The following is a 27,732-nucleotide window of genomic DNA, read 5'->3' on the forward strand; positions in this document are numbered from 1 at the left end:
GAGGCAGAATTCAGATGAGCCCATGCTCACTTGGTGTTCTCATCCTAGTCATTTTCCATCCGACAGCGAGGAACAGAGCCCTCTGGAGGGAGAATCACAGAGTTCTGGGGAACAAGCTTTCCGACATGATCACATGCAGGTCCTCAGAGAGGAAGAAGGCGGCTGAAGAGGAGTTACCAGAGACCATGTCACCCTGTTGGGATTCCTAGACGGGGTGCAGGCTCTGCGTGTTAAAGGCTGGTGTTGGAGCCACTCCAGTTACCTTTCTTCACACACCCCCTTCTCACTGCCTATGGTGTCACCTCCGTGCCATCCCCCGGGTGCCCACCACCCTCCCCTGTCACCAGATCATTCCAGAAGCCTCTTGACTGACCCGTGTTTATCCCAGCTTCACTACAGTCTGCTTCCAGCACAGCAGCAAGAGGTCTTTCATGTCCCTCTCCATCTGAGGACCCTCCAGTGGCTCCCAGCTCACTTAGAGGAAAGCCAGGGTTCTGACCACAGCCTCCACCCCCACTGTTCCCTCTAACGTCGCCTCTTAGCGCTCACCCTTTGCTTGTTCAGCTCCAGCACTACTGACCTCGTACCTCAGATATTCTTCACACGCTTCCTCTTTAGGGCTTTTCACTTGCCATCCCCTCTACTGGAACAGAACTCTCCTGGAAACCTGCGGGGTTCACTCCCTCATACCTTTATCCAAATGTCATCATTCAATGGGGCCTCTACCCCTTACATACTCCCTGGCCTCCATCTCTGTCTTCTTTTTCTCCATAGACTTTACTACTGACACACACTTTAGTTCACCTACTGATTTTGTTTACTGTTGATCCACCTGACTGGGATCTTAGCTCTAGGAGGGCAAGGATCTTCCTCTGTTGTTTTCACTGCTGAATCGTCAGTGCCTAGAAAAATGTCCAGCACTAATAAGGTGTGCAAAGACATATTTTCTTGAGTGACTAGAGTACATAAATCAATGTAAACATGCATAAATGAATGAACAGGCATTCATTTCTGGCCACGAATCCCAACGGCCAGAGTCTACTCTAGGCCAGAAGCCTGGACGTATCTGCACTTTGCATTCTAGGATTCTGGGCATAAAGAAATCTTCCAATGGGAGACGGCGATGCTAAAGGCAGAGTGAGATCCAGAGCTCAGAATGAGCCCCAGCCTTCCAGCCAGAAGCGCTGATTTAAGCCTAGGGCAACATGATGGAGGAGGAGGGGATGTGAACCTGAGTTCAAAAAGGCCCTGCTTCACAGCATGAGAAGGGACAAGTGGACTCAAGGAGCTTCCCTGGAGGCATCAGATAAAGACAGTCCGGTGAGTGGAGGAGGCATCACTGTGAACACCCCTTGAGTCTGGGGATGCTCTGGGAGCCTGGGGATGGTTTTGGCTGTTAGAGCCCAGAACAATCCAGGACAATTTTCCAGAAGGAGAAGAGGGGACGTTGGCTACCTAGGACCATGTCCTTTGTATAGGACCGATTCATAGAATCGTGGGGCCAAGGTCAATGACTGAGACACATCCCTCTCCGAAGGCTTCTGGAGAGGGGAGTTCCATTTATCCCCTGTTCGCCAAGTCTGGGGTTTCAAACTTCTTAGAAAACAGTAGTATTTCTCCATGAGACTTTGACATTTGAGAACCTCAGTCAGTTCAACCTAACACTTATGTATTCATCAAATTTTCAAGGTACGCACATTTTACATTTTGACAGTTGTGTCAATCCGCCCACCAGAAATAGTGTACCGATTTATATTGTCTGTTTCTCACGCCTTACATTGAGTATCTATCTCTTTCTACCTGCTTTGAGGGGAATCCTATTTCCCAGAGACTTGTCTACTTGATTTATCCTTCCAAAGTTCTGGTCCTTGATTTGATTCATCAATTTCACAGACTTTTTGCTTTGTGATTAATGGAGGCTCGTATCTTTATTAATTTCTTCCACCACTTTTTATTTTGCTGTTCATTTTCTAGCTTAGTTTGAATTCTTCATCCAATTATTCTCAATCTTCCAACGTTTTAAGCGTATTTATGTTAGCAGTATCAGCTTTAGATGAGGAATTTTTACTAAGAATAACTTTAGTCCCATCCCCGTATGTATTTGTATACAGTGGTCTCATCATCTTAAATGTCTAGTCTGTCTTTTCAGTATTGATTTCCACTTTGACAGACGAGCTATTTTTTATTTTGTTTAACTTCCAGATGGCTATCATTTATCTTCATTTAGGCACAGTCTTGCTATTAATGAGATCAGGAAATAGAGTTTGTAAAATTTTCATTTGCGGATTGGTTGTGGATTTCTTTGCCTGGTACGTACATTGTATCAGTCAGGATGGGTTAGGTTAAGCTGCAGTTAACAACTAAATATTCTAGGGCCTTAACTCACATGGGTAAGCTGGGTGTTCTTCTCATCATGTCCATTTAAGGACTGGAGAGGATAGAGGCTCCACTTTGACACCTGCTTCCATGATCACAGGGGCAAAGAAAAGAGAACCTGGCTCTTAAAGCCACTTCTGTGTTCATTTCATTGGCCGAAGGAAGTTCAGATGCCAAGGTTCCACACAGCATGGATGTCTTAACCTCCCAAGGGAGGAGGACTGAGTATTTGTGAATAAACATCCTATCATATGCATTCAACAGATACTTACAAAAGACTGTGGAGACACCTCCTGCTATATACCAGAATTTGTCATAGACTTTGGAATCCTAGCAGATATTGTCAGTTGATGTCCTGCCTCCCCTTCTCATCCCTGACCCTCCTGTTATCATCCACTTTCCAGCCAGAGGAGGCCATGTGACCCAGATGTAAGTGGAAGTTGGTGAGGTTCCTAGGAAAGCTTTTTTTTTTTTGCTTTTTTCTTTTTCTTTTTTAAGCTTTTGTTTTCCTGATGTTGGTGCTGCCTGGTCTTCTTCCTCCTTCTTCCTGTCTTGAGTGCTAATGTTGAGAAAGGCCAAGAGAATGCCAGAAACATTTGCCTTGACATTGTTGAGCATCTGAACCAAGGTCAGCAGCTGCCTACTCACAGATTTCTCATATGAAGAAAAAGGTACCCTCGTGTTTGTATAAACCACTGTGGTTGGGTTTCTTGTTACTTGCATCTGAAAGCATTTCTGAGTCATAATCGAATTCAGCATGTAAACAAGACAATTCCCATCTTCAGTGAGTATTAATCCATTAGAAGTATTGTTATGAAATTATAGAAAATACGTTCATTGGTCTCTGCCCCCAGTTCCTGCACACAACTCCCAAAAGCCTTGTAATTTCCTAACCGATCAGAGCACTAAGAGCTTCTTTTGTTCCAATATTTGAGATTTGATCCCAGTTCCTGACACAGTTCCTAAATTCCCCGGATTTCCTGGGTGATAGCAGTGCATTTTGTTCTAATGAGAAAACTCTGGATGGGCTAGTGGGTGGCCCCTGGATGGGGGCTGGTTACTAGAGAGACCGTGATTAGAAGCTGGGGATTTTCAGCCCTACCACCTCTCTCTGTGCCTTGCCCCTCCGACCATTCTCCACAGAGGAAAGAGGGATGAAACGAGTCAATAGTTGTTCATGCCAACGTGATGAAGTCTCCATAAAAATCCAATGGCACAGGGTTTGGGGAACTTCCATGTTGGTGAACAGGGTTGGTGAACCCTTCCAGAACTTGCCCCATGTATCTCTTCATCTGGAGAGTCCTCTGTATGCTCTACCACACATCATCTTTGTCAAAGTAAATCAGTGTTTCTCTCAGTCCTGTGAGCTGTTCTACCAAGTAACCGAATTCAAAACGGGGGTGGTGGTGGTCATGGGAACCTCTGACTAGCCACCGGGTCTACAGAAATTGTGGGTAATCTGAGGACCTACCACTTGGAAATGGCATCTGAAGTGGGGGACAGTCTCGTGGGACCGGGCCCTTAACCTATGGGTTCTGTGCTACTCCTGTTAGGGTCAGAATTGAATTGAATTGTAAGATACCCAGCTGGTATCATGGAGAATTGCTTGGTACCAGGGGGCGGGAGGGGAACACGACACATCTGGTGTTAGAAGTGTTGTGAGTGTGGTCGTTGTGTGAGAGTAAAGGAGAGAGTCACAAGAAGAGTGCATTTTTCCTCCTCATCTGTGGACAGCTGAAAAGAATGCTAAATATGTATTCTAAATATGTAAAAGAATTTATACGGTCCCAGATGATCAAAGGTGTTCAAATATGTGCTAGGAGACAAAGTAAGATTGTCAAAATGTTGAGAATCGTTGCACAAAAAATCTATTTTTTCCCAACACATAGTTTTCTCAATTGTTATAGGTGCAACGACCACACTAACAATTACTTAGCCAACTCTAATTTTCACTGGTATCAGTGGCTCACCACTGTTATTTTTACAACAGCTTTATGGAAACTAGAATTCACATACCATATAATTGACCAATTTAAAATGTACCTAGTTCTTAGTATATCTGCAGAGTTGAGCAACTATCCCCACAATCTATTTTAGGGCGTTGGCATCACTCCAACAAGAAGCTCTATACCCTCTCAGGAGAACTCCTTATTTCCTCCCCACCTCCCCCAACCCCGCTTGCCCCTCCTCCATCCCACTTCTGCCCACAGCCCTAGGCACCCACTGATCTCTTTTCTGTTTCCACGGACTGACCTCTTCTGGACATTTCATACACGTGGAATGATACACACATCAGGTGGTCGTTCAAGATGAGCTCCGCCCACTTACACGTTCTCCCAGTTCGTCCGTGTTGTAGCACACATCGGCCCTTCGTTTCTTTTACTCCCAGTTATTCCATTGGATGAGTACAGCACATTTCTTCATCCATTCGCTGGACGTTGCAGTTTTTTCCTTTTTTTCTATGATGAATAATGCTGCTACAAACATTCATGTACAAGTTTTTGTTTGAACACCTGTTTTTGATTCTTTGGGGGTATATACCTGTGAGTGAAATTACTGGATGTGTAACTTTTTGAGGAACTTCCAGGCTGTCTTCCTAAGTGGCTGCACCCTTTTACATTTCTACCAACAGCGCATCACATTCCTATTTCTCCTATCCTCTCCAATGCTTGTTATCATCTGTCTTTTTTATTGTAGCCATTCTAGGAAGTGTAAAGTGGTATCCTGTTGAGGGTTGGATTTGCATTTCCCTGATGACTAACAATGTCGACATCTTTTCACATGTTTATTGGCCATGGGTGTATCTTCTTAGACTGAGTTTTTTGCCCACTTTTTCCATTTTTTAAAAAATGTTTTATTTTTGAGAGTCAGAGAGAGAGAGAGAGAGAGAGAGAGAGAGAGAGAGAGAGAGAGGCAGAGATAGAGAGAGACACAGAAGCTCAAGCAGGGTCCAGGCTTTGAGCTGTTAGCACAGAGACAGAGGTGGGGCTTGAGCCCACAAACCGTGAAATCACGACCTGAGCCAAAGTTGGACGTTTATCTGACTGAGCCACCCAGGTATCCCTTTTGCCCATTCTTAAATTGAGTTATTTGTTTTTGCGTTTTTGAGTTGTAAGAGTTCTGTATCTATATTAGTACAAGTTTCTTGTCAGAAATATGATTTGCAAACATTATCTCCCATTCTATGGGTTGTCTTTTCACTTTTCAACTATGTCCTTTAAAGCACAAACATTTTTTAATGTTTACTTATTTTGAGAGAGTGTGAGAGAGTGCATGAGTGGGGGCAGGAGCAGAGACAGAGGGAGAGAATCCCAAGCAGGCTCCATGCTGTCAGCATAGAGCCTGACGTGGGGCTTGATCTCACGAACTGTGGGATCATGACCTGAACCGAAATCAAGAAATGCTTAACTGACTGAGCCAGCCAGGCACCCCAAAGCCCAAAATTTTTAAATTTTGATAATGTCAATTACCTGTTTTTTTCCTTCTGCTGTGTTTTTGGTGTCAAGGCCACAGAGATTTACATCTATGCTTTCTTCTAAGAATTTAATAGTGTTAGCACTTAACATTTAGGTCTTTGGTCCATTTTGAGTTCATTTTTACCTATGGTGTGAGGTAGAAGTTCAACTTCATTCTTTTGCATACAATATCCAGTTGTCCCCACACTGTTGAAAAGACTGTTCTTTCTCCCATTGGGTTGTCTGGATGCCTTTGTTGAAAATCAATTGGCTCTAAATATGATGGTACATTTCTAGATTTTCAATTCTATCCCATTAATCAACATGTCTTTCCTTACACTAATACCACACTATCTCGATTACTGTGGCTTTCCAAGAAGTTTTTAAGTCAGGAAGGGTGAGTTCTCCAACTTTGTCTTTCTCTTATAAGATCTGCTTTGGCTATTTTGGGTTCCATAAATTCCCATATGAATTTTAGCATCAGCCTGTCAGTTTCTGCAAAGAAGCCAGCTGTGGTTTTGATAAACATTTCATTGAATCTGTAGATCAATGGGAGAAATGCTGCCATCTTAACAACATAGTCTTCCAATCCATGAGTCTGTTTATTTAAATCTTGTTTAATTTCCTTCAATAATGTTTTATAGTTTTAGTGTACAAGTTTTGAATCTCTTTTTTAGTTAAATGTAATTAGTATTTTATATTTTGATGCTGTTGCAAATGCAATTGTTTTTTTTTGGGGGGGGGGTTAGGTTTATTAATTTATTTTGAGAGTGAGAGTGCGTGAGTGGGGGGAATGCAGAGAGAGAGAATCCCAAGCAGGCTTAGCATTGTATGCGCAGAGCTCAACGCAGGGCTCGAACTCAAGAACCAGGAGATCATGACCTGAGCTGGTCTATAGCCTGGCGCCCTGAGGCTTGGAGTTGAACAACGAAATTGAACAAAACTAAGCAAAACGTTGGGGGAGGGGGGGGGGGAATGAAAGTGTAAAAAGCAAAGATAGAAAGCTCAAGGGGAAGTAAAAGTGTTTTCAGACACACACAGAAAAGGAGTGTCCCCACGTGCTCTGGCCAAACCAAACGCCCCCTTTTACTCAACTGTTGAAAACAAAGAAGAAGAAAAAGCGATGAAAAAGTCACACTTTCATACCCCTTCTCGGAAGAAACAGTCAGCGGGGACAGGACGGCTCACTGCCCTGAAAGACCTTGAAAGATTTACCCCAGATAACACAGCACACCATGATCAACCTCCAGAGGCTCTCAAAACCACTACAAACTCCGGTCTCTTCTGTCATTTCATCATCGATCGCTTCCTGTCAAGCATTAAAGCCATACCAGAGAAACCTGGACAAGGATTTGCTCCCCAATCCAAAGTGAGAAAAGCTGTTTGGAAAGCCCCCCCTCTTTTTGTTTTTCCATTTGCCCAAGGCCTTTCCACAATTCTTTCCTCCCGGTTCCAAATGTCTACAGGTCAAGAACTTGAGCAGTCCGGTCCACAGGGGCCACGGTTGGGAGACGGCACACCCTCCAAAGTCCCTCCAAGGGAGTCCCGAGTCTCCCTAAGCCGCTCCGATGGGCTCTGATCGCCCCTTCCTTATTTACTGCCATCAGGCACTTGGAGGTGGACGGTTGGTGGGCAGCGGCCGGGCGACCCGGAAAGGCTGAGAATGCCGCCCCCCAGAGCACCGCGCCCGCCAGGCCTCGGGCACACTTCGCCCAAGGCAAAGCCCCGGGAGAGGGGGGGAGGCCCGGGGAAAGCTTGGGGCCAGACCCCAGAGGACGACGCTCAGCGGGGCCGGGACAATGGGCGGCGGGGACACGCGCGCGGGGGGCGTCCCAGGAGGCCGGCCCGCCCCGCCGTTCCCGGGGGCTCGGGGGGCGGCGGCCCCGAACTGGCCGCCTGGCCGCTGCGTGGCGCAGCCCTGGTCCCTGACCCGCAGCGGACCCAGCGCGGAGCGGGCGGGGCGGCCGGGCGGGCAGCCGGGCCGGAGCGCTGGGCCCCGCGGGGCAGCGGGCCCGCCCCGGCGCGGGCCACGACCGACCCCTGGTCCCCGGCCCGCGTGCTCCCGGCCGGCCTGGCACGGCTCACTCACCTGCCCACGGTCTGCTTGGCGAGCTGCTTCTTGCGGTTCAAGGGCAGCGGCAGCGACGGCCGCGGGGCTCGGGCCTGGAGCGGCTACATCGCTTCCGGGTTGAGGCGGCGGCGGCAGCTGCTACTGCGGCTGCTGCGGGGGCTGAGCGGCGGCGGCGGCTGCGACTGCGGCTGATCTGGCTGCGGTTACTACTGCGGCTGCTGCGGCGGCGGGGGCTGTGCCTGCTGCTGCTCCTGCGACTGCTGCCGGCGCCGGCTGCGCCTGCTGCTGTGGCTGCTGCTGCTACGGCAGCAGCGGCTGCGCCTCCTGCGGCTGCTACTGCGGCGGCTGAGCGGCAGCCTCGGCGGTGGCGGTGACTGCGGCTACTACTGCGGCGGCTCAACGGCGGCGGTGGTTGCGGCTGCTACGGCGGCTGAGTGGCGTCTGTGGTGGCGGCAGCTGCGCCGGGTGCGGCTACTACTGCGGCTGCTACCGCGGCTGAGCGGCTGCGGCGGCTGTGGCTGCTAGGGCGGCTGAGCGGCGTCTGTGGGGACGTCGGGGGCTGCTGCTCCCGGGCCGGAGCCCATCCCTCGCCGTGTCACTTCCAGCGGCGCCGCCCGCCGGGGGCCGCACGGGGCCGGGCTGGCAGAGGAGCGCCGGGCTCGGGCGCGGCCTGGCCCCCGCCGCCTGAGCACCCTCCCCCCACCCCCCCCCCACTCCCCCCCAACCCCCCCCCGCAACCCGAGCCACTCCGCAGAGCGGGCGGAGCCCCGCGTCCCGGCGCCACTGCGGGTCCCGACGCCCGCCCCCCCCGGCTAGGCCGTGCACCGGTGGGAGGGGGAGGCGGTTCGTGATCTCGCGGTTCCTGAGTTTTAGCTCCGCGCTGGGCTCTGTGCTGACGGCTCGGAGCCTGGAGCCTGCTTCGGATTCTGTGTCCCCCTCTCTCTCTGCCCCACCCCTGCTTGTGCTTTCTTTCAAAAATGAATAAAGGTAACAAAAAATTTAGAGGCGCCTGGGTGGCTCCGTCGGTTGAGCGTCCAACTTGGGCTCAGGTCATGATCTCGCAGTTTGTGAGTTTGAGCCCCGCGTCGGGCTCTGTGGAGACAGCTGGAAGCCTGGAGCCTGCTTCAGATCCTGTGTCTCCCTCTCTCTCTTGCTCTCTCTGCCCCTTTCCCGCCCATGCTCTGTCTCTGTCTCTTAAAAATAAATGTTAATAAAAATACTTTTTAATTTAAAAAAACAGTGGCTACTTTTTTTTTTTGCAATAATTTTTTGATGTTTATTTATCTTGTTTGAGAGTGAAAATGGGGGAGGGGCGCAGAGAGAGAGAGAGAGAGAGAGAGAGAGAGGGAGGGGGGACCTGAAGCAGGTTCTGCGCTGACACAGGCGGGGCTTGAACTCCAGAGCTGAGAGGTCACGAGCCACAAGATCACAAGGCACGAGATCACAACCTGAGCCAAAGTCAGATGCTTACACTGACCGAGCCACCAAGGCACCCCAAAACAGTGGTTACTTGTGACCAGGGTAGACATTGGTGGGTTTGGAGGCTGTGGCCAAAGGAAGACATACACGTACATTTGTCTCTATGGGAGGAGAGTATTCTCCAACCGCTTTGTTTGGGTGGAGGCCCACTCAATGTGGTCTGCTTTACAAGTAACAGCATAAATGGGCTGAAGTAAAATCAACAACAAGGAATATGTTGCCTCCAGAACCCCCAAAATACGGAAAGATTGGAGACTTGTATGTCCTCAACAAACCTGTCCAACAAATGTCCTCACGATAGGATGTCAGACATGCGAGGTCATACCTGTGCTCCCGGTAAGTTAAGATCCTGCCTGCAAAGATGACATGTGATAACAGAAGGGTTTGGGTGCCCTGTGCATAACAAGGTAAAACATGTCCCCTTCAAGGTCAAGGGAAAGGTGGCCGACAGGACATTGAAATCGGCGCTGAAAAGAACGTATTAGCCAAATCTATAAGAAAGAGCAAACTATTTACCGTCTCTAAATTTGTTGGGATCCCAGGTTTTTTAAGGGTAGCAGGGTTTATACGGATAGAACTATAACTGAAAACAGTGGCTACTTATGGGGCACCTGGCTGGCTCAGTCGGTTGAGCGTCCCACTTCGGCTCGGGTCACGATCTCGCGGTCCGTGAGTTCGAGCCCTGCGTCGGGCCCTGTGCTGACGGCTCAGATCCTGGAGCCTGTTTCGGATTCTGTCTCCCTCTCTCTGACCCTCCCCCGTTCATGCTCTGTCTCTCTCTGTCTCAAAAATAAATAAACGTAAAAAAAAAATAAGAAATAAAAAAAAAATACAATAAAATCTGAAAACGTCTGAATTCCAAAACTCATCTGGCCCCTAGGGTTTTGGAAAAAGGACCGTGGGCCTGCTGTACTTTTCACATCCACGTTTAAGACAATAGACACACACGGCAGGTAGGAGTGTAATAATATTTGTACATGGATCTACACTTGATTGATTACGATGGCCTCTGCCTACATTTGAGAAACAGAAACAGAATCATAAAGGCCAAACATCTCCAGTCTGACAAGACTGCCTGGTGTGCATACTGACTCTGGGACCCTACACCATATACCCATGTCCAATCTCGGGGGGAGGGGGCTGCCGCGGACACACTGGGAACCACGACCACAGACATCGTTTCCTCTTAGAATGACATGCTGCCTTCACGTGTAAAACCAACGCCATAAGGCCACACGTGAGCACATCTGTTTAGGGTTCATTTTGGTTCAGTGAACCACGGGCTTTCTTCACTCACCTATAAACAACCCTGTTTGATTTCACAGTAGGTAAATACAGTGGATGACCAGGCCACGGAAGCTCGGATTCAGAAGTCGTGGGGAGAACACTTTCCTTTCCTCCTCTGCTCTATGCAGAGGCTGGACGGGATCCACTCAGACTGAAGCGAACCAAGCACAGCCACCTCCCCTGGAAAAGGCGGAGGAAGTCAGGGCGTGGAATAGGTGGGGGGGGGGGGGGTGGGGGGTGGGGGGAGAATGTTACCGCTGATAGAGCGAGGACACGGTTTGCGAGGCCGAACACAGAAAGGGCCGTCTCGCGGAAGGGAGACAGATGCGTCGTGGCAGCAGAGGACTCCCCTGGGACTCACGGGCAGAGATGCCTCGGACTCAGGTTGCCCCTAACGGAACGGGCTACCTCGCGAGGTAGAGACTCTGCTGCTCCTGGAGAAGGTCGATAGAGACCTGTGAGCGGGGTGGGTCCGCAAGGAACGTACCACAGCAGGACAAGCCAGGTAGGGACCCGGGCACACTGGACGGTCGATGCCCCACCCAGACGAGACAGCACCTACGCAGCTGCAGCTACGACCACGTGTACTCGCGTCGCGAGGGCGCGATGCCAGGCTTCGCTAGGTCTTGCATGATTTGAGAAGAAGCTGGAAGTCCAGGTTTCCACGTGAGAACTCCCAAGTGTTCAGTATGGCCCAATGATTGTCATCAAGACTTCCACACGTAAGAAACAGACCAAACAGAACACATCTTCACTCTGCAGGCAAACATCACCCATCTTGGGTTTTCACGATTCACATATCCAGCATCTCAAAGGACTCGACCAGGCTTTCCCAACCTCACCACTCTTGACATTTGGGACCAGATGATTCTGTGCGGCGAGGCTGTCCTGGGCGGTGTAGGCTGGTCAGCAGCATCCCCGGCCTGTGTCGCCAGATGCCAGGAGCACCCCACGCCCGAGCCAAGTCACGACAAAAACAAAAACGTCTCCGGCCATTGCCAAATGTCCCCCAGGGGGCCATCCCTGGCGGGAGCCCCTGGACTAGAGCAACATCCAACTCTCAGCTTCCAGGATTCTGTGGAAGCGTCGTCACACAGAATTCTAACACGGGGTTTCTTAAAGAAAGAGTTGCCTGGGTGAAGTGAGGACTTCTCCCTGCTTTGGAGGCAGAACCCTGGTTTCTGATGAACGGCAGCGCTCTCGTTAACTAGCCCGATGACCTCTTGGAGTCCTCGCTTCCTCATCATTAAATCAGGAATCCATAACATCACCTCTGGCAGTTGCTGTGGACAAGGCAGTGAGAGACTTGACTCAAAAGCATCTAGCCCAGCAAGTCAGCAAGCACCAAAGACATTTCATCCACAGGAACCCTTCCCTGGCGGGCAGCCGGCCCGGTCTCTACAGTCGGAAACACACGGGGTCCGGAGTCACACCCCGGGCCCCAAGTCCTGCCTCGGCCACTCGCTGGCCGGGCAGACAACGGCAGGTCATTTTTCCTCTCTCTAAACCAGAAATGATAACAAGCACCAGTAGGTGAGACCAGGCCAGGTGGTTCGGTACAGCGCTTGGGAAACCAAACCAGGAGAGAAGTACTGATGATCGCTACTCTCGGATCTCTGAAACGTTTCTGTAAAGGAAAGGACGAGCTCGTCGACACATCCAAGAACTGAGAAGGTAGTAATGGGAGGGTGGGGCGCAGGAGGAAAAAGAGAAAAATCATCACAGGAATCTTCACCTCCCCAACCTTTTCCACAAGCAACTGCCCACTGGTGACCCACAGACCGAATCTGGCCACAGATGTGTTTTGTTTAGTCCCGCTCAGGGTCCTGGTGGTCGTTTTCAATTGGCATTCAATGCCACCTCATCTTCATGAAAATCCAGATTTGAGGCCTTTCTCAACAACTCCAAAGGTCGGGCCCGACAGCGGGCCCATATTCTCACGCGGCCCTTTGGTAAGACAGGTGCCGTCGGGTCCCCCACGGCCCTCACCTGGTCCAAGTCGCTCTTATTTTCTTCTTATTAGCCTGGCCCCCTGAGGCTTGGAGTGTGCAACCCTGACTTACCTAAAGGCTACTATCTAGGAGAACATTCAGGCCTCCAGGGAGAGCTTCCCTCTTGGCAGAAGCCGACATCCAAAGAGACACTCCCTTCCAGAGCCTCAGCCCGTAGTCAACTCTGCTATCAGGCCCCCAGATCCCTGTCCTCCTGGACTCATCGACCTCACAACCAAATGCGCAAGTTCCCCACCTTGGTGCACCCCTGCCTCCACACCCTCCACGCCAACTGCCATCCGCAGCTACTGGCTTCTCTGCGTCAGGGATTTCCAAAAAGCTCTTTCTTTCCTTTTAGCAGGACTAGAAAAGACCACACTTCCTGCCTCCTGCTGGTAAGAACACCCCGGTTATCTTGCGGGGGAGGGGGCTCAGCACCCTCCCATTCTAGGCCCCTGTGGCTTGCGTGGGGCTGACTCCATTGCCATGTCCAGGGAAAGGCCACTGACCCCATCAGATACCTTCAGAGTCAATCCTGGGGCTCTGGCCACAGTGAAAGGTATTCTTTGTCCCTCTGGGACTTGAACTGAAGACGTTGGAAGCCGGGGGGTGGAGGGGTCGGGGTGGGGGGGCGATTCCTGCTTATCGACACAGCTTCCCTAAAGAGTGGAACCCCTGGAGCCAGCCCTGGCTGCAACTATATTGCTTTTGGACTCTTTTCCTCACATAGGAGCCAATAATTCGCAGCTTGGCTTATAACAATTCCAGTTGGTCTGGTTTTGTGTGGTTTTTTTTTTTTTTCCCGTCATTGAGACAGAGAGCGGGGAAGGGGCAGAGACAGAGAAGATCCCAAGCAGGCTCCCCGCCATTGGCACACAGCTTCATCCCAGGAAGTGTGAGATCATGACCTGAGCTGAAATCAAGAGCCGGATCCTCAGCCAACCGAGCCACCCAGGCGCCCCTCGAGGTGGCTTGACTGACAATCAAAAGAGACCTACGCGGCACCTGGGTGGCTCACTGGGTCAAGTGTCTGACTTCGGCTCCGGTCACCATCTCTCGGTTCGTGGGTTTGAGGCCCGTGTCAGGCTCTGTGCTGACAGCTCGGAGCCTGGAGCCTGCTTCGGGTTCTGTGTTTCCCTCTCTCTCTGCCTCTCCCCCGCTCCTGTTCTGTCTACCCTCTCTCTCAAAAATAAATATTTACAAAAAAAAAATTTTTTTTAATCAAACAAAAAAAAAGGGACCTACTCAATACAACAGAAGTTTGAAAGAAGTGTTGAAAGATAGAGGGGAAAGCCTCTGGTCAAATTTTCTCCTCTTTTTTTTTTTGTTTTGTTGTGTTGTGTTACCTCTCACCTTCCAGTAAGAGTAGAGTTTCACTTAGTGTGTCAGCCATCCCTCTGTAAGGACTTACCTCGTGGTACATAATCATTTTTGCTTGCCTAACTCTTCCACACGTCTGTGGAGCCCCTTCAGGGCAGAAGCCGCGTTTGTATTCACTTGGATTCTTTTCTGCTTTCAACAATGGCACATAATTGGGGCTCCGTAAGTGTCTCTTGAACAGATGAATCAGCCATCCTAATTCTCTTCTTTGGGACACCCCACTCAAGAGACCACTGCATCATGAGAACTCAACTTCTTCTAGCCGTTGCGAATTCTCCCACACGTCCATCCCACAGAACCTCACTGTGGGGTGACTCATGAGGTCCTCATTGTTGGGAAGAGAATACTTCCTCGCAAGACACCACTCAGAACTCTATGCATCCATCACAGACACAATGGGCGAGCCACTCACACACAGAATATCACTCCTGGCTGCGGCGGGCGGGGGGGGGGGGGGGGAGGTAACTTCTCTGCTTTCTACCTTTCCTCTTGACCCAAATACCCCCCAAATCCCAATCCTGATGCCTACGCCAATAACACACAATTACAATTCTAGGCTCTCTCTTGCCTCCGTTTTTCCTCCCTAGTCCTTCGTAATTCTTGACGTGCAAAAAATACAAACTTATCGAGGGAATCAACAGCAGTAAAGCCAAAGCTTCCCCAGGAAACAGTTTTGGCTCTGGGAGCAGAAATTGCCACACCCCTAACAGCTCCGTAACAGCTGCTGCTTCCACTGGCATCTAGCAATAAAGATTTTCAAACAGAGTCAAAGCTCAGGGCCAGAATTAACAATCCTACCACGAATCACTATTTATCCAGCTTTCATGTTCCTATTCTTGGGCTCACACCACCGGAGCGAGCTGGTAAGAACTAGATGTGTGCTGGATTGACAAATGTTTATGGAGAATCGACCCTAGGACAGGAGCCACAGCAGAGCTGGCCAAGGAAACAGAAAGATGGCACGGAGAATGGAGGCGTTCAGTCTAATGGAGAATACTTACAAGTAAACAGGCGTTGCATTATAGAAAAGCAGGCGCTATGTGGACGTATGTAAGTGGCCAGGAGAGGGACTCCCCATCCACGTTGGAGCATCAGAGAAGGTCTATTAGAGGCAGTGACCTTTGCCTGGACACCTAAAGAATGAGTAGGAGGCAGGTATAGGGCAGGTGAGGCGAAAGGAGCTTTGGAGACTTCCAGGCAGAGGCTAACAGGGAAGAAGGTTCGGCGGCCTCTGGCAACCGAAAGGAGCCACATACGGCTGCAATTCGGAAGCGCGAAGAGAGAAGCTGCTACGGAGGAAGCCGGAGCCGAAGAGACCCTGAGTGGCTTGATAGCTTGAAACGTCTCACAACTTTGTGCAAAAAGAGCAAACGCCCCTTTCCTCATGAGATGTGCAAACTGGCCAGAACGACAATGTGACAGATGGGTCTTGATAGTCACTAAATACTGATTTCACAATGCATGTTACTGAGAATGCTGGGGTGGGGGGTGGGGGAGGAGGAGACAACTCCTAAGGAGTTATCTTGTAACTCATTCACAGATGCCTGCTTGAAGCTTTGGGCCCCACGACTATTCCGTCTGCCTTCCCGTTGGCACTCCTTATTTCTATCATTTTCCTACAGATGACAGAAAAGTAGGCACCGCTAGGCTGTAGGGACAGGGATCCACTCTGGAAACAGGATAAGCGCACACGAAGATAACAGGATGGGGGTAGCAACGAAATTGAACAAAACTAAGCAAAACGTTGGGGGGCGGGGAACGAAACTGTAAAAAGCAAATATAGAAAGCTCAAGGGGAGGTAAAAGTGTTTTCAGACACACACAGAAAAGGAGCGTCCCCACGTGCTCTGGCCAAACCAAACGCCCCCTTTTACTCAACTGTTGAAAACAAAGAAGAAGAAAAAGCGATGAAAAAGTCACACTTTCATACCCCTTCTCGGAAGAAACAGTCAGCGGGGACAGGACGGCTCACTGCCCTGAAAGACCTTGAAAGATTTACCCCAGATAACACAGCACACCATGATCAACCTCCAGAGGCTCTCAAAACCACTACAAACTCCGGTCTCTTCTGTCATTTCATCATCGATCGCTTCCTGTCAAGCATTAAAGCCATACCAGAGAAACCTGGACAAGGATTTGCTCCCCAATCCAAAGTGAGAAAAGCTGTTTGGAAAGCCCCCCCTCTTTTTGTTTTTCCATTTGCCCAAGGCCTTTCCACAATTCTTTCCTCCCGGTTCCAAATGTCTACAGGTCAAGAACTTGAGCAGTCCGGTCCACAGGGGCCACGGTTGGGAGACGGCACACCCTCCAAAGTCCCTCCAAGGGAGTCCCGAGTCTCCCTAAGCCGCTCCGATGGGCTCTGATCGCCCCTTCCTTATTCACTGCCATCAGGCACTTGGAGGTGGACGGTCTGTGGGCAGCGGCCGACGACCGGAAAGGCTGAGAATGCCGCCCCCCAGAGCACCGCGCCCGCCCGGCCTCGGGCACACTTCGCCCAAGGCAAAGCCCCGGGAGAGGGGGGGAGGCCCGGGGAAAGCTTGGGGCCAGACCCCAGAGGACGACGCTCAGCGGGGCCGGGACAATGGGCGGCGGGGACCCGCGCGGGGGGTGTCCCGGGAGGCCGGCCGCCCCGCCGTTCCCGGGGGCTCGGGCGGCGGCCCTGAGCTGGCCGCCTGGCCGCGGCGTGGCGCAGCCCTGGTCCCTGGCCTGAAGCGGACACGGCGCGGAGCGCCCGAGCGCGGGGCCCCGCGGCCAGCGGGCCCGCCCCGGCGCGGGCCACGACCCCGACCCCTGGTCCCCGGCCCGCGTGCTCCCGGCCGGCCTGGCACAGCTCACTCACCTGCCCACGGTCTGCTTGGCGAGCTGCTTCTTGCGGTTCAAGGGCAGCGACAGCGGCGGCCGCGGGGCTCGGGCCTGGAGCGGCTACATCGCTTCCGGGTCGAGGCGGCTGCTGCGGGGGCTGAGCGGCGGCTGCCGTGGCGACTGCGGCGGCGCCGGCGGCGCCTGCGCTGGCTGCAGCTACTACTGCGGCTGCTTCAGCGGCTGAGCGGCGGCGGCGGCTGTGCCGGCTGCGGCTGCTACTGCGGCTGCTGCGTCGGCGCCGGCTGCGCCTGCTGCTGTGGCTGCTGCTGCTACGGCAGCAGCGGCTGCGCCTCCTGCGGCTGCTACTGCGGCGGCTGAGCGGCAGCCTCGGCGGTGGCGGTGACTGCGGCTACTACTGCGGCGGCTGCGGCGGCTCAACGGCGGCGGCGGTTGCGGCTGCTACGGCGGCTGAGTGGCGTCTGTGGCGGCGGCAGCTGCGCCGGGTGCGGCTACTACTGCGGCTGCTGCCGCGGCTGAGCGGCCGCGGCGGCTGTGGCTGCTAGGGCGGCTGAGCGGCGTCTGTGGCGACGTCGGGGGCTGCTGCTCCCGGGCCGGAGCCCATCCCTCGCCGTGTCACTTCCAGCGGCGCCGCCCGCCGGGGGCCGCACGGGGCCGAGCTGGCAGAGGAGCGCCGGGCTCAGGCGCGGCCTGACCCCGCCGCCTGAGCCCCCTCCGCCCCCCCCCCCAACCCCCGCAACCCGAGCCACTCCACAGAGCGGGCGGAGCCCCGCGTCCCGGCGCCACTGCGGGTCCCGACGCCCGCCCCCCGGCTAGGCGGTGCACCGGTGGGAGGGGGAGGCGGTTCGTGATCTCGCGGTTCCTGAGTTTTAGCTCCGCGCTGGGCTCTGTGCTGACGGCTCGGAGCCTGGAGCCCGCTTCGGATTCTGTGTTCCCCCCTCTCTCTGCCCCACCCCTGCTTGTGCTGTCTTTCAAAAATGAATAAAGGTAACAAAAAATTTAGAGGCGCCTGGGTGGCTCCGTCGGTTGAGCGTCCAACTTGGGCTCAGGTCATGATCTCGCAGTTTGTGAGTTTGAGCCCCGCGTCGGGCTCTGTGGAGACAGCTGGAAGCCTGGAGCCTGCTTCAGATCCTGTGTCTCCCTCTCTCTCTTGCTCTCTCTGCCCCTTCCCCGCCCATGCTCTGTCTCTGTCTCTTAAAAATAAATGTTAATAAAAATACTTTTTAATTTAAAAAAACAGTGGCTACTTTTTTTTTTGCAATAATTTTTTGATGTTTATTTATCTTGTTTGAGAGTGAAAATGGGGGAGGGGCGCAGAGAGACAGAGAGAGAGAGAGAGAGAGAGAGAGAGAGAGAGAGAGAGAGGGAGGGGGGACCTGAAGCAGGTTCTGCGCTGACACAGGCGGGGCTTGAACTCCAGAGCTGAGAGGTCACGAGCCACAAGATCACAAGGCACGAGATCACAACCTGAGCCAAAGTCAGATGCTTACACTGACCGAGCCACCAAGGCACCCCAAAACAGTGGTTACTTGTGACCAGGGTAGACATTGGTGGGTTTGGAGGCTGTGGCCAAAGGAAGACATACACGTACATTTGTCTCTATGGGAGGAGAGTATTCTCCAACCGCTTTGTTTGGGTGGAGGCCCACTCAATGTGGTCTGCTTTACAAGTAACAGCATAAATGGGCTGAAGTAAAATCAACAACAAGGAATATGTTGCCTCCAGAACCCCCAAAATACGGAAAGATTGGAGACTTGTATGTCCTCAACAAACCTGTCCAACAAATGTCCTCACGATAGGATGTCAGACATGCGAGGTCATACCTGTGCTCCCGGTAAGTTAAGATCCTGCCTGCAAAGATGACATGTGATAACAGAAGGGTTTGGGTGCCCTGTGCATAACAAGGTAAAACATGTCCCCTTCAAGGTCAAGGGAAAGGTGGCCGACAGGACATTGAAATCGGCGCTGAAAAGAACGTATTAGCCAAATCTATAAGAAAGAGCAAACTATTTACCGTCTCTAAATTTGTTGGGATCCCAGGTTTTTTAAGGGTAGCAGGGTTTATACGGATAGAACTATAACTGAAAACAGTGGCTACTTATGGGGCACCTGGCTGGCTCAGTCGGTTGAGCGTCCCACTTCGGCTCGGGTCACGATCTCGCGGTCCGTGAGTTCGAGCCCTGCGTCGGGCCCTGTGCTGACGGCTCAGATCCTGGAGCCTGTTTCGGATTCTGTCTCCCTCTCTCTGACCCTCCCCCGTTCATGCTCTGTCTCTCTCTGTCTCAAAAATAAATAAACGTAAAAAAAAAATAAGAAATAAAAAAAAAATACAATAAAATCTGAAAACGTCTGAATTCCAAAACTCATCTGGCCCCTAGGGTTTTGGAAAAAGGACCGTGGGCCTGCTGTACTTTTCACATCCACGTTTAAGACAATAGACACACACGGCAGGTAGGAGTGTAATAATATTTGTACATGGATCTACACTTGATTGATTACGATGGCCTCTGCCTACATTTGAGAAACAGAAACAGAATCATAAAGGCCAAACATCTCCAGTCTGACAAGACTGCCTGGTGTGCATACTGACTCTGGGACCCTACACCATATACCCATGTCCAATCTCGGGGGGAGGGGGCTGCCGCGGACACACTGGGAACCACGACCACAGACATCGTTTCCTCTTAGAATGACATGCTGCCTTCACGTGTAAAACCAACGCCATAAGGCCACACGTGAGCACATCTGTTTAGGGTTCGTTTTGGTTCAGTGAACCACGGGCTTTCTTCACTCACCTATAAACAACCCTGTTTGATTTCACAGTAGGTAAATACAGTGGATGACCAGGCCACGGAAGCTCGGATTCAGAAGTCGTGGGGAGAACACTTTCCTTTCCTCCTCTGCTCTATGCAGAGGCTGGACGGGATCCACTCAGACTGAAGCGAACCAAGCACAGCCACCTCCCCTGGAAAAGGCGGAGGAAGTCAGGGCGTGGAATAGGTGGGGGGGGTGGGGGGTGGGGGGAGAATGTTACCGCTGATAGAGCGAGGACACGGTTTGCGAGGCCGAACACAGAAAGGGCCGTCTCGCGGAAGGGAGACAGATGCGTCGTGGCAGCAGAGGACTCCCCTGGGACTCACGGGCAGAGATGCCTCGGACTCAGGTTGCCCCTAACGGAACGGGCTACCTCGCGAGGTAGAGACTCTGCTGCTCCTGGAGAAGGTCGATAGAGACCTGTGAGCGGGGTGGGTCCGCAAGGAACGTACCACAGCAGGACAAGCCAGGTAGGGACCCGGGCACACTGGACGGTCGATGCCCCACCCAGACGAGACAGCACCTACGCAGCTGCAGCTACGACCACGTGTACTCGCGTCGCGAGGGCGCGATGCCAGGCTTCGCTAGGTCTTGCATGATTTGAGAAGAAGCTGGAAGTCCAGGTTTCCACGTGAGAACTCCCAAGTGTTCAGTATGGCCCAATGATTGTCATCAAGACTTCCACACGTAAGAAACAGACCAAACAGAACACATCTTCACTCTGCAGGCAAACATCACCCATCTTGGGTTTTCACGATTCACATATCCAGCATCTCAAAGGACTCGACCAGGCTTTCCCAACCTCACCACTCTTGACATTTGGGACCAGATGATTCTGTGCGGCGAGGCTGTCCTGGGCGGTGTAGGCTGGTCAGCAGCATCCCCGGCCTGTGTCGCCAGATGCCAGGAGCACCCCACGCCCGAGCCAAGTCACGACAAAAACAAAAACGTCTCCGGCCATTGCCAAATGTCCCCCAGGGGGCCATCCCTGGCAGGAGCCCCTGGACTAGAGCAACATCCAACTCTCAGCTTCCAGGATTCTGTGGAAGCGTCGTCACACAGAATTCTAACACGGGGTTTCTTAAAGAAAGAGTTGCCTGGGTGAAGTGAGGACTTCTCCCTGCTTTGGAGGCAGAACCCTGGTTTCTGATGAACGGCAGCGCTCTCGTTAACTAGCCCGATGACCTCTTGGAGTCCTCGCTTCCTCATCATTAAATCAGGAATCCATAACATCACCTCTGGCAGTTGCTGTGGACAAGGCAGTGAGAGACTTGACTCAAAAGCATCTAGCCCAGCAAGTCAGCAAGCACCAAAGACATTTCATCCACAGGAACCCTTCCCTGGCGGGCAGCCGGCCCGGTCTCTACAGTCGGAAACACACGGGGTCCGGAGTCACACCCCGGGCCCCAAGTCCTGCCTCGGCCACTCGCTGGCCGGGCAGACAACGGCAGGTCATTTTTCCTCTCTCTAAACCAGAAATGATAACAAGCACCAGTAGGTGAGACCAGGCCAGGTGGTTCGGTACAGCGCTTGGGAAACCAAACCAGGAGAGAAGTACTGATGATCGCTACTCTCGGATCTCTGAAACGTTTCTGTAAAGGAAAGGACGAGCTCGTCGACACATCCAAGAACTGAGAAGGTAGTAATGGGAGGGTGGGGCGCAGGAGGAAAAAGAGAAAAATCATCACAGGAATCTTCACCTCCCCAACCTTTTCCACAAGCAACTGCCCACTGGTGACCCACAGACCGAATCTGGCCACAGATGTGTTTTGTTTAGTCCCGCTCAGGGTCCTGGTGGTCGTTTTCAATTGGCATTCAATGCCACCTCATCTTCATGAAAATCCAGATTTGAGGCCTTTCTCAACAACTCCAAAGGTCGGGCCCGACAGCGGGCCCATATTGTCACGCGGCCCTTTGGTAAGACAGGTGCCGTCGGGTCCCCCACGGCCCTCACCTGGTCCAAGTCGCTCTTATTTTCTTCTTATTAGCCTGGCCCCCTGAGGCTTGGAGTGTGCAACCCTGACTTACCTAAAGGCTACTATCTAGGAGAACATTCAGGCCTCCAGGGAGAGCTTCCCTCTTGGCAGAAGCCGACATCCAAAGAGACACTCCCTTCCAGAGCCTCAGCCCGTAGTCAACTCTGCTATCAGGCCCCCAGATCCCTGTCCTCCTGGACTCATCGACCTCACAACCAAATGCGCAAGTTCCCCACCTTGGTGCACCCCTGCCTCCACACCCTCCACGCCAACTGCCATCCGCAGCTACTGGCTTCTCTGCGTCAGGGATTTCCAAAAAGCTCTTTCTTTCCTTTTAGCAGGACTAGAAAAGACCACACTTCCTGCCTCCTGCTGGTAAGAACACCCCGGTTATCTTGCGGGGGAGGGGGCTCAGCACCCTCCCATTCTAGGCCCCTGTGGCTTGCGTGGGGCTGACTCCATTGCCATGTCCAGGGAAAGGCCACTGACCCCATCAGATACCTTCAGAGTCAATCCTGGGGCTCTGGCCACAGTGAAAGGTATTCTTTGTCCCTCTGGGACTTGAACTGAAGACGTTGGAAGCCGGGGGGTGGAGGGGTCGGGGTGGGGGGGCGATTCCTGCTTATCGACACAGCTTCCCTAAAGAGTGGAACCCCTGGAGCCAGCCCTGGCTGCAACTATATTGCTTTTGGACTCTTTTCCTCACATAGGAGCCAATCAAATTCGCAGCTTGGCTTATAACAATTCCAGTTGGTCTGGTTTTGTGTGGTTTTTTTTTTTTTTCCCGTCATTGAGACAGAGAGCGGGGAAGGGGCAGAGACAGAGAAGATCCCAAGCAGGCTCCCCGCCATTGGCACACAGCTTCATCCCAGGAAGTGTGAGATCATGACCTGAGCTGAAATCAAGAGCCGGATCCTCAGCCAACCGAGCCACCCAGGCGCCCCTCGAGGTGGCTTGACTGACAATCAAAAGAGACCTACGCGGCACCTGGGTGGCTCACTGGGTCAAGTGTCTGACTTCGGCTCCGGTCACCATCTCTCGGTTCGTGGGTTTGAGGCCCGTGTCAGGCTCTGTGCTGACAGCTCGGAGCCTGGAGCCTGCTTCGGGTTCTGTGTTTCCCTCTCTCTCTGCCTCTCCCCCGCTCCTGTTCTGTCTACCCTCTCTCTCAAAAATAAATATTTACAAAAAAAAAATTTTTTTTAATCAAACAAAAAAAAAGGGACCTACTCAATACAACAGAAGTTTGAAAGAAGTGTTGAAAGATAGAGGGGAAAGCCTCTGGTCAAATTTTCTCCTCTTTTTTTTTTTGTTTTGTTGTGTTGTGTTACCTCTCACCTTCCAGTAAGAGTAGAGTTTCACTTAGTGTGTCAGCCATCCCTCTGTAAGGACTTACCTCGTGGTACATAATCATTTTTGCTTGCCTAACTCTTCCACACGTCTGTGGAGCCCCTTCAGGGCAGAAGCCGCGTTTGTATTCACTTGGATTCTTTTCTGCTTTCAACAATGGCACATAATTGGGGCTCCGTAAGTGTCTCTTGAACAGATGAATCAGCCATCCTAATTCTCTTCTTTGGGACACCCCACTCAAGAGACCACTGCATCATGAGAACTCAACTTCTTCTAGCCGTTGCGAATTCTCCCACACGTCCATCCCACAGAACCTCACTGTGGGGTGACTCATGAGGTCCTCATTGTTGGGAAGAGAATACTTCCTCGCAAGACACCACTCAGAACTCTATGCATCCATCACAGACACAATGGGCGAGCCACTCACACACAGAATATCACTCCTGGCTGCGGCGGGCGGTGGGGGGGGTGGGGGGGGGCAGGTAACTTCTCTGCTTTCTACCTTTCCTCTTGACCCAAATACCCCCCAAATCCCAATCCTGATGCCTACGCCAATAACACACAATTACAATTCTAGGCTCTCTCTTGCCTCCGTTTTTCCTCCCTAGTCCTTCGTAATTCTTGACGTGCAAAAAATACAAACTTATCGAGGGAATCAACAGCAGTAAAGCCAAAGCTTCCCCAGGAAACAGTTTTGGCTCTGGGAGCAGAAATTGCCACACCCCTAACAGCTCCGTAACAGCTGCTGCTTCCACTGGCATCTAGCAATAAAGATTTTCAAACAGAGTCAAAGCTCAGGGCCAGAATTAACAATCCTACCACGAATCACTATTTATCCAGCTTTCATGTTCCCATTCTTGGGCTCACACCACCGGAGCGAGCTGGTAAGAACTAGATGTGTGCTGGATTGACAAATGTTTATGGAGAATCGACCCTAGGACAGGAGCCACAGCAGAGCTGGCCAAGGAAACAGAAAGATGGCACGGAGAATGGAGGCGTTCAGTCTAATGGAGAATATTTACAAGTAAACAGGCGTTGCATTATAGAAAAGCAGGCGCTATGTGGACGTATGTAAGTGGCCAGGAGAGGGACTCCCCATCCACGTTGGAGCATCAGAGAAGGTCTATTAGAGGCAGTGACCTTTGCCTGGACACCTAAAGAATGAGTAGGAGGCAGGTATAGGGCAGGTGAGGCGAAAGGAGCTTTGGAGACTTCCAGGCAGAGGCTAACAGGGAAGAAGGTTCGGCGGCCTCTGGCAACCGAAAGGAGCCACATACGGCTGCAATTCGGAAGCGCGAAGAGAGAAGCTGCTACGGAGGAAGCCGGAGCCGAAGAGACCCTGAGTGGCTTGATAGCTTGAAACGTCTCACAACTTTGTGCAAAAAGAGCAAACGCCCCTTTCCTCATGAGATGTGCAAACTGGCCAGAACGACAATGTGACAGATGGGTCTTGATAGTCACTAAATACTGATTTCACAATGCATGTTACTGAGAATGCTGGGGTGGGGGGTGGGGGAGGAGGAGACAACTCCTAAGGAGTTATCTTGTAACTCATTCACAGATGCCTGCTTGAAGCTTTGGGCCCCACGACTATTCCGTCTGCCTTCCCGTTGGCACTCCTTATTTCTATCATTTTCCTACAGATGACAGAAAAGTAGGCACCGCTAGGCTGTAGGGACAGGGATCCACTCTGGAAACAGGATAAGCGCACACGAAGATAACAGGATGGGGGTAGCAACGAAATTGAACAAAACTAAGCAAAACGTTGGGGGGCGGGGAACGAAACTGTAAAAAGCAAATATAGAAAGCTCAAGGGGAGGTAAAAGTGTTTTCAGACACACACAGAAAAGGAGCGTCCCCACGTGCTCTGGCCAAACCAAACACCCCCTTTTACTCAACTGTTGAAAACAAAGAAGAAGAAAAAGCGATGAAAAAGTCACACTTTCATACCCCTTCTCGGAAGAAACAGTCAGCGGGGACAGGACGGCTCACTGCCCTGAAAGACCTTGAAAGATTTACCCCAGATAACACAGCACACCATGATCAACCTCCAGAGGCTCTCAAAACCACTACAAACTCCGGTCTCTTCTGTCATTTCATCATCGATCGCTTCCTCTCAAGCATTAAAGCCCTACCAGAGAAACCTGGACAAGGATTTGCTCCCCAATCCAAAGTGAGAAAAGCTGTTTCGAAAGCCCCCCCCCTCTTTTTGCTTTTCCATTTGCCAAAGGCCTTTCCACTATTCTTTCCTCCCGGTTCCAAATGTCTACAGGTCAAGAACTTGAGCAGTCCGGTCCACAGGGGCCACGGTTGGGAGACGGCACACCCTCCAAAGTCCCTCCAAGGGACTCCCGAGTCTCCCTAAGCGGCTCCGATGGGCTCTGATCGCCCCTTCCTTATTTACTGCCATCAGGCACTTGGAGGTGGACGGTCGGTGGGCAAAGGCCGGGCGACCCGGAAAGGCTGAGAATGCCGCCCCCCAGAGCACCGCGCCCGCCCGGCCTCGGGCACACCAGTTAGCCGAGTTTTCGCCCAAGGGAAAGCCCCGGGATAGGGGGGGGGAGGCCCGGGGAAAGCTTGGGGCCAGACCCCAGAGGACGACGCTCAGCGGGGCCGGGACAATGGGCGGCGGGGACCCGCGCGGGGGGCGTCCCGGGAGGCCGGCCGCCCCGCCGTTCCCGGGGGCTCGGGCGGAGGCCCCGAATTGGCCGCCTGGCCGCTGCGTGGGGCAGCCCTGGTCCCTGACCCGCAGCGGACCCGGCGCGGAGCGGGCGGGCGGCCGGGCCGGAGCGCGGGGCCCCGCGGGGCAGCGGGCCCGCCCCGCCCCGGCCCGGGCCACGACCCCGACCCCTGCGCCCCGACCCGCGCGCTCCCGGCCGGCCCGGCACGGCTCACTCACCTGCCCACGGTCTGGTTGGCGAGCTGCTTCGTGCGGTTCAAGGGCAGCGGTAGCGGCGGCCCGCGGGGCTCCGGCCTGGCGCGGCTACATCGCTTCCGGGCCGAGGCCGCGGCGGCTGCTGCTGCTGCGCCTGCTGCGGCGGCTGTGGCTGCTGCTGCGGGGGCTGAGCGGTGGCTACGGCGGCGACCGCGGCGGTGGCGGCGGCTGCTCCGGCTGTGGCTGCTAACTGCGGCTGCTGCCGCGGCTGAGCGGCGTCTGCGGCGGCGGCGTCTGAGGCGGCGGCTCGTGCTTCAGGACCGGGTCGGAGCCCCGCCCTCGCCGCGTCACTTCCAGCGGCGCCGCCCGCCGGGGGTCGCGCGGGGCCGGGCTGGCAGACGAGCGCCAGGCTCCCGCCCCCCAACCCTGGCCGCTTCGCCGAGCGCACCGAGTCCCGCTCCTGGCGCCGCCGCGGGTCCCGACTCCCGCCCCGGCCAGGCGGAGCACCGGTGGGACTGGGCGGCGGTTCGTGATCTCGCAGTTCCTGAGTTTTAGCTGGCGGTGGGCTCTGTGCTGACGGCTCGGAGTCTGGAGCCTGCTTCGGATTGTGTCCCCCTCTCTCTCCGCCCCACCCCTGCTTGTGCTCTGTCTCATACAAACACACTACTTACAAACAAACTACAAACACACTACTTACCTAGAAAATGTTTTAGAAGGCCAGTATAAAATATGTAACGAATGTCTTCGGTATGTGTAATAATGAAACGCAGGTGAACCACCCCAACTTGAGAAATGATTGAAGGGCCTAAGTAACCCTTCCCTTCCAGTGTTGTATCCTCTCCACTGTCTAAAGGTCACAAGTGTGGTGATTCCTGTCTCCCTCCCTCCCCCGCCATTCCTTTATTTTTCTGTTGAGTGTTTTATCATATATATGTATCTCTTAACATCCGTTTTGCTTGGTTTGGACTTTATAAAAGTGTTACATCCCTTCTTTCACTGAATATTATGTCCTTAAATTCAGCCATTGACGCTTGTAACTGGCAGCTCTGGTGCCATTTACACTGCCATGTCTGTCACCATCGCCGCGGTGGCACCCTGCGTTTCCGCCCTGGTGCCGCGCCGCCTTATGCGTGAGCAGCGCGGCCTCTCTCGACCCCTGATCTCTGCTTTCCACCTTGCTTGGTCAGTTATTTCTGCTATGTCCTCAGGGTGTTTTTCCTTAGGACCTGAGGGATTTGGTTTTTTGGTTGTTTTTTTTTTTTTTCTGTCCTTTTGATGCCCTCTAGGCTGGTATCTCTGAGTAGAGCTTAGAGTTTCCCCTGAGATGGCCCCCTGAGAAGGACAATGGTGGGGACAGACTTGTAGGAGGCGAGGGAGGGAGCCCTGTGGATGTCTCTGGAAACGGTGTCCCAGGCAGAGAGCAGGCAGGGTAGGAAGCCCCATGGAGGGAGCAGGCCTGACTTGTTCCAGGAAGGACCAGGCCAGCATGAGGGAGAAGGAGGAGGGCTGAAGGGGTCTTAGGGACTTGTGGTGGTGTCCGATGGAGACTTTTGAACCGAAGAACGAGGTGACCTGACTTGGGTTTTAATGGGATCACTCTAGCTTCTCTGTTGAGAGCAGCCTGTAGGGAGCAAGGACGGAAGCAGGGAGATCAGTTCATAGGCTGATGGAATATTCCAAGACAGAGGTGCTGCTGTCTTGGGTCAGGATGGGAGCATTGGAAGGGCTGAGAATCGCCCAGATTCTGGGTACGTTTTGAAGGAGGAGGTGATGGGATGTGTTCACAGATCGGATGTGGGTGAGGCCAGTGAGCGAAAGAAGCCAAGCCCTCTGGCTCATCTCAGATGCGGCTCCCACCAGGA

General features: G+C 52.9%; 2 protein-coding genes and 1 long non-coding RNA gene across 12 annotated transcripts in view; all 3 read right to left on the bottom strand.

Moving 5' to 3' along the window:
• The window catches only part of LOC125154806 (uncharacterized), a 520,558-nt gene that overhangs the window by 343,897 nt on the left and 148,929 nt on the right, over positions 1-27,732 (bottom strand). The window lies entirely within an intron of this gene.
• Positions 10,105-17,097, bottom strand: LOC125154818 (uncharacterized). 3 transcript variants are annotated; one of them, XR_007147935.1, is made up of 3 exons: positions 16,878-17,097; positions 10,924-11,951; positions 10,105-10,848 (listed from the first exon to the last, which is right to left on the bottom strand). It is a non-coding gene; the product is annotated as an uncharacterized LOC125154818 (long non-coding RNA). The 3 variants fall into 3 exon arrangements; XR_007147936.1 differs by adding an exon at positions 15,041-15,172 and having other exon boundaries at positions 10,105-11,951; XR_007147934.1 differs by adding an exon at positions 15,041-15,172 and having other exon boundaries at positions 10,105-12,295.
• LOC125154813 (arp2/3 complex-activating protein rickA-like) overlaps positions 17,104-27,732 on the bottom strand; it is a 109,690-nt gene continuing 99,061 nt past the window's right edge. Inside the window, exons 1-4 of one of the 8 annotated variants that reach the window (XR_007147931.1) lie at positions 25,895-26,236; positions 19,893-20,920; positions 19,654-19,823; positions 17,104-17,517 (exon numbers count right to left, since the gene is read on the bottom strand). The gene's annotated coding sequence lies outside the window, so the exon portion shown is untranslated. The other 7 variants (XM_047839484.1, XM_047839485.1, XM_047839488.1 and 4 more) reach the window with 7 other exon arrangements.

The sequence above is a fragment of the Prionailurus viverrinus genome, chromosome E3 (genome assembly GCF_022837055.1).
Source record: "Prionailurus viverrinus isolate Anna chromosome E3, UM_Priviv_1.0, whole genome shotgun sequence".
Classification (NCBI taxonomy): Eukaryota; Metazoa; Chordata; class Mammalia; order Carnivora; family Felidae; genus Prionailurus; species Prionailurus viverrinus.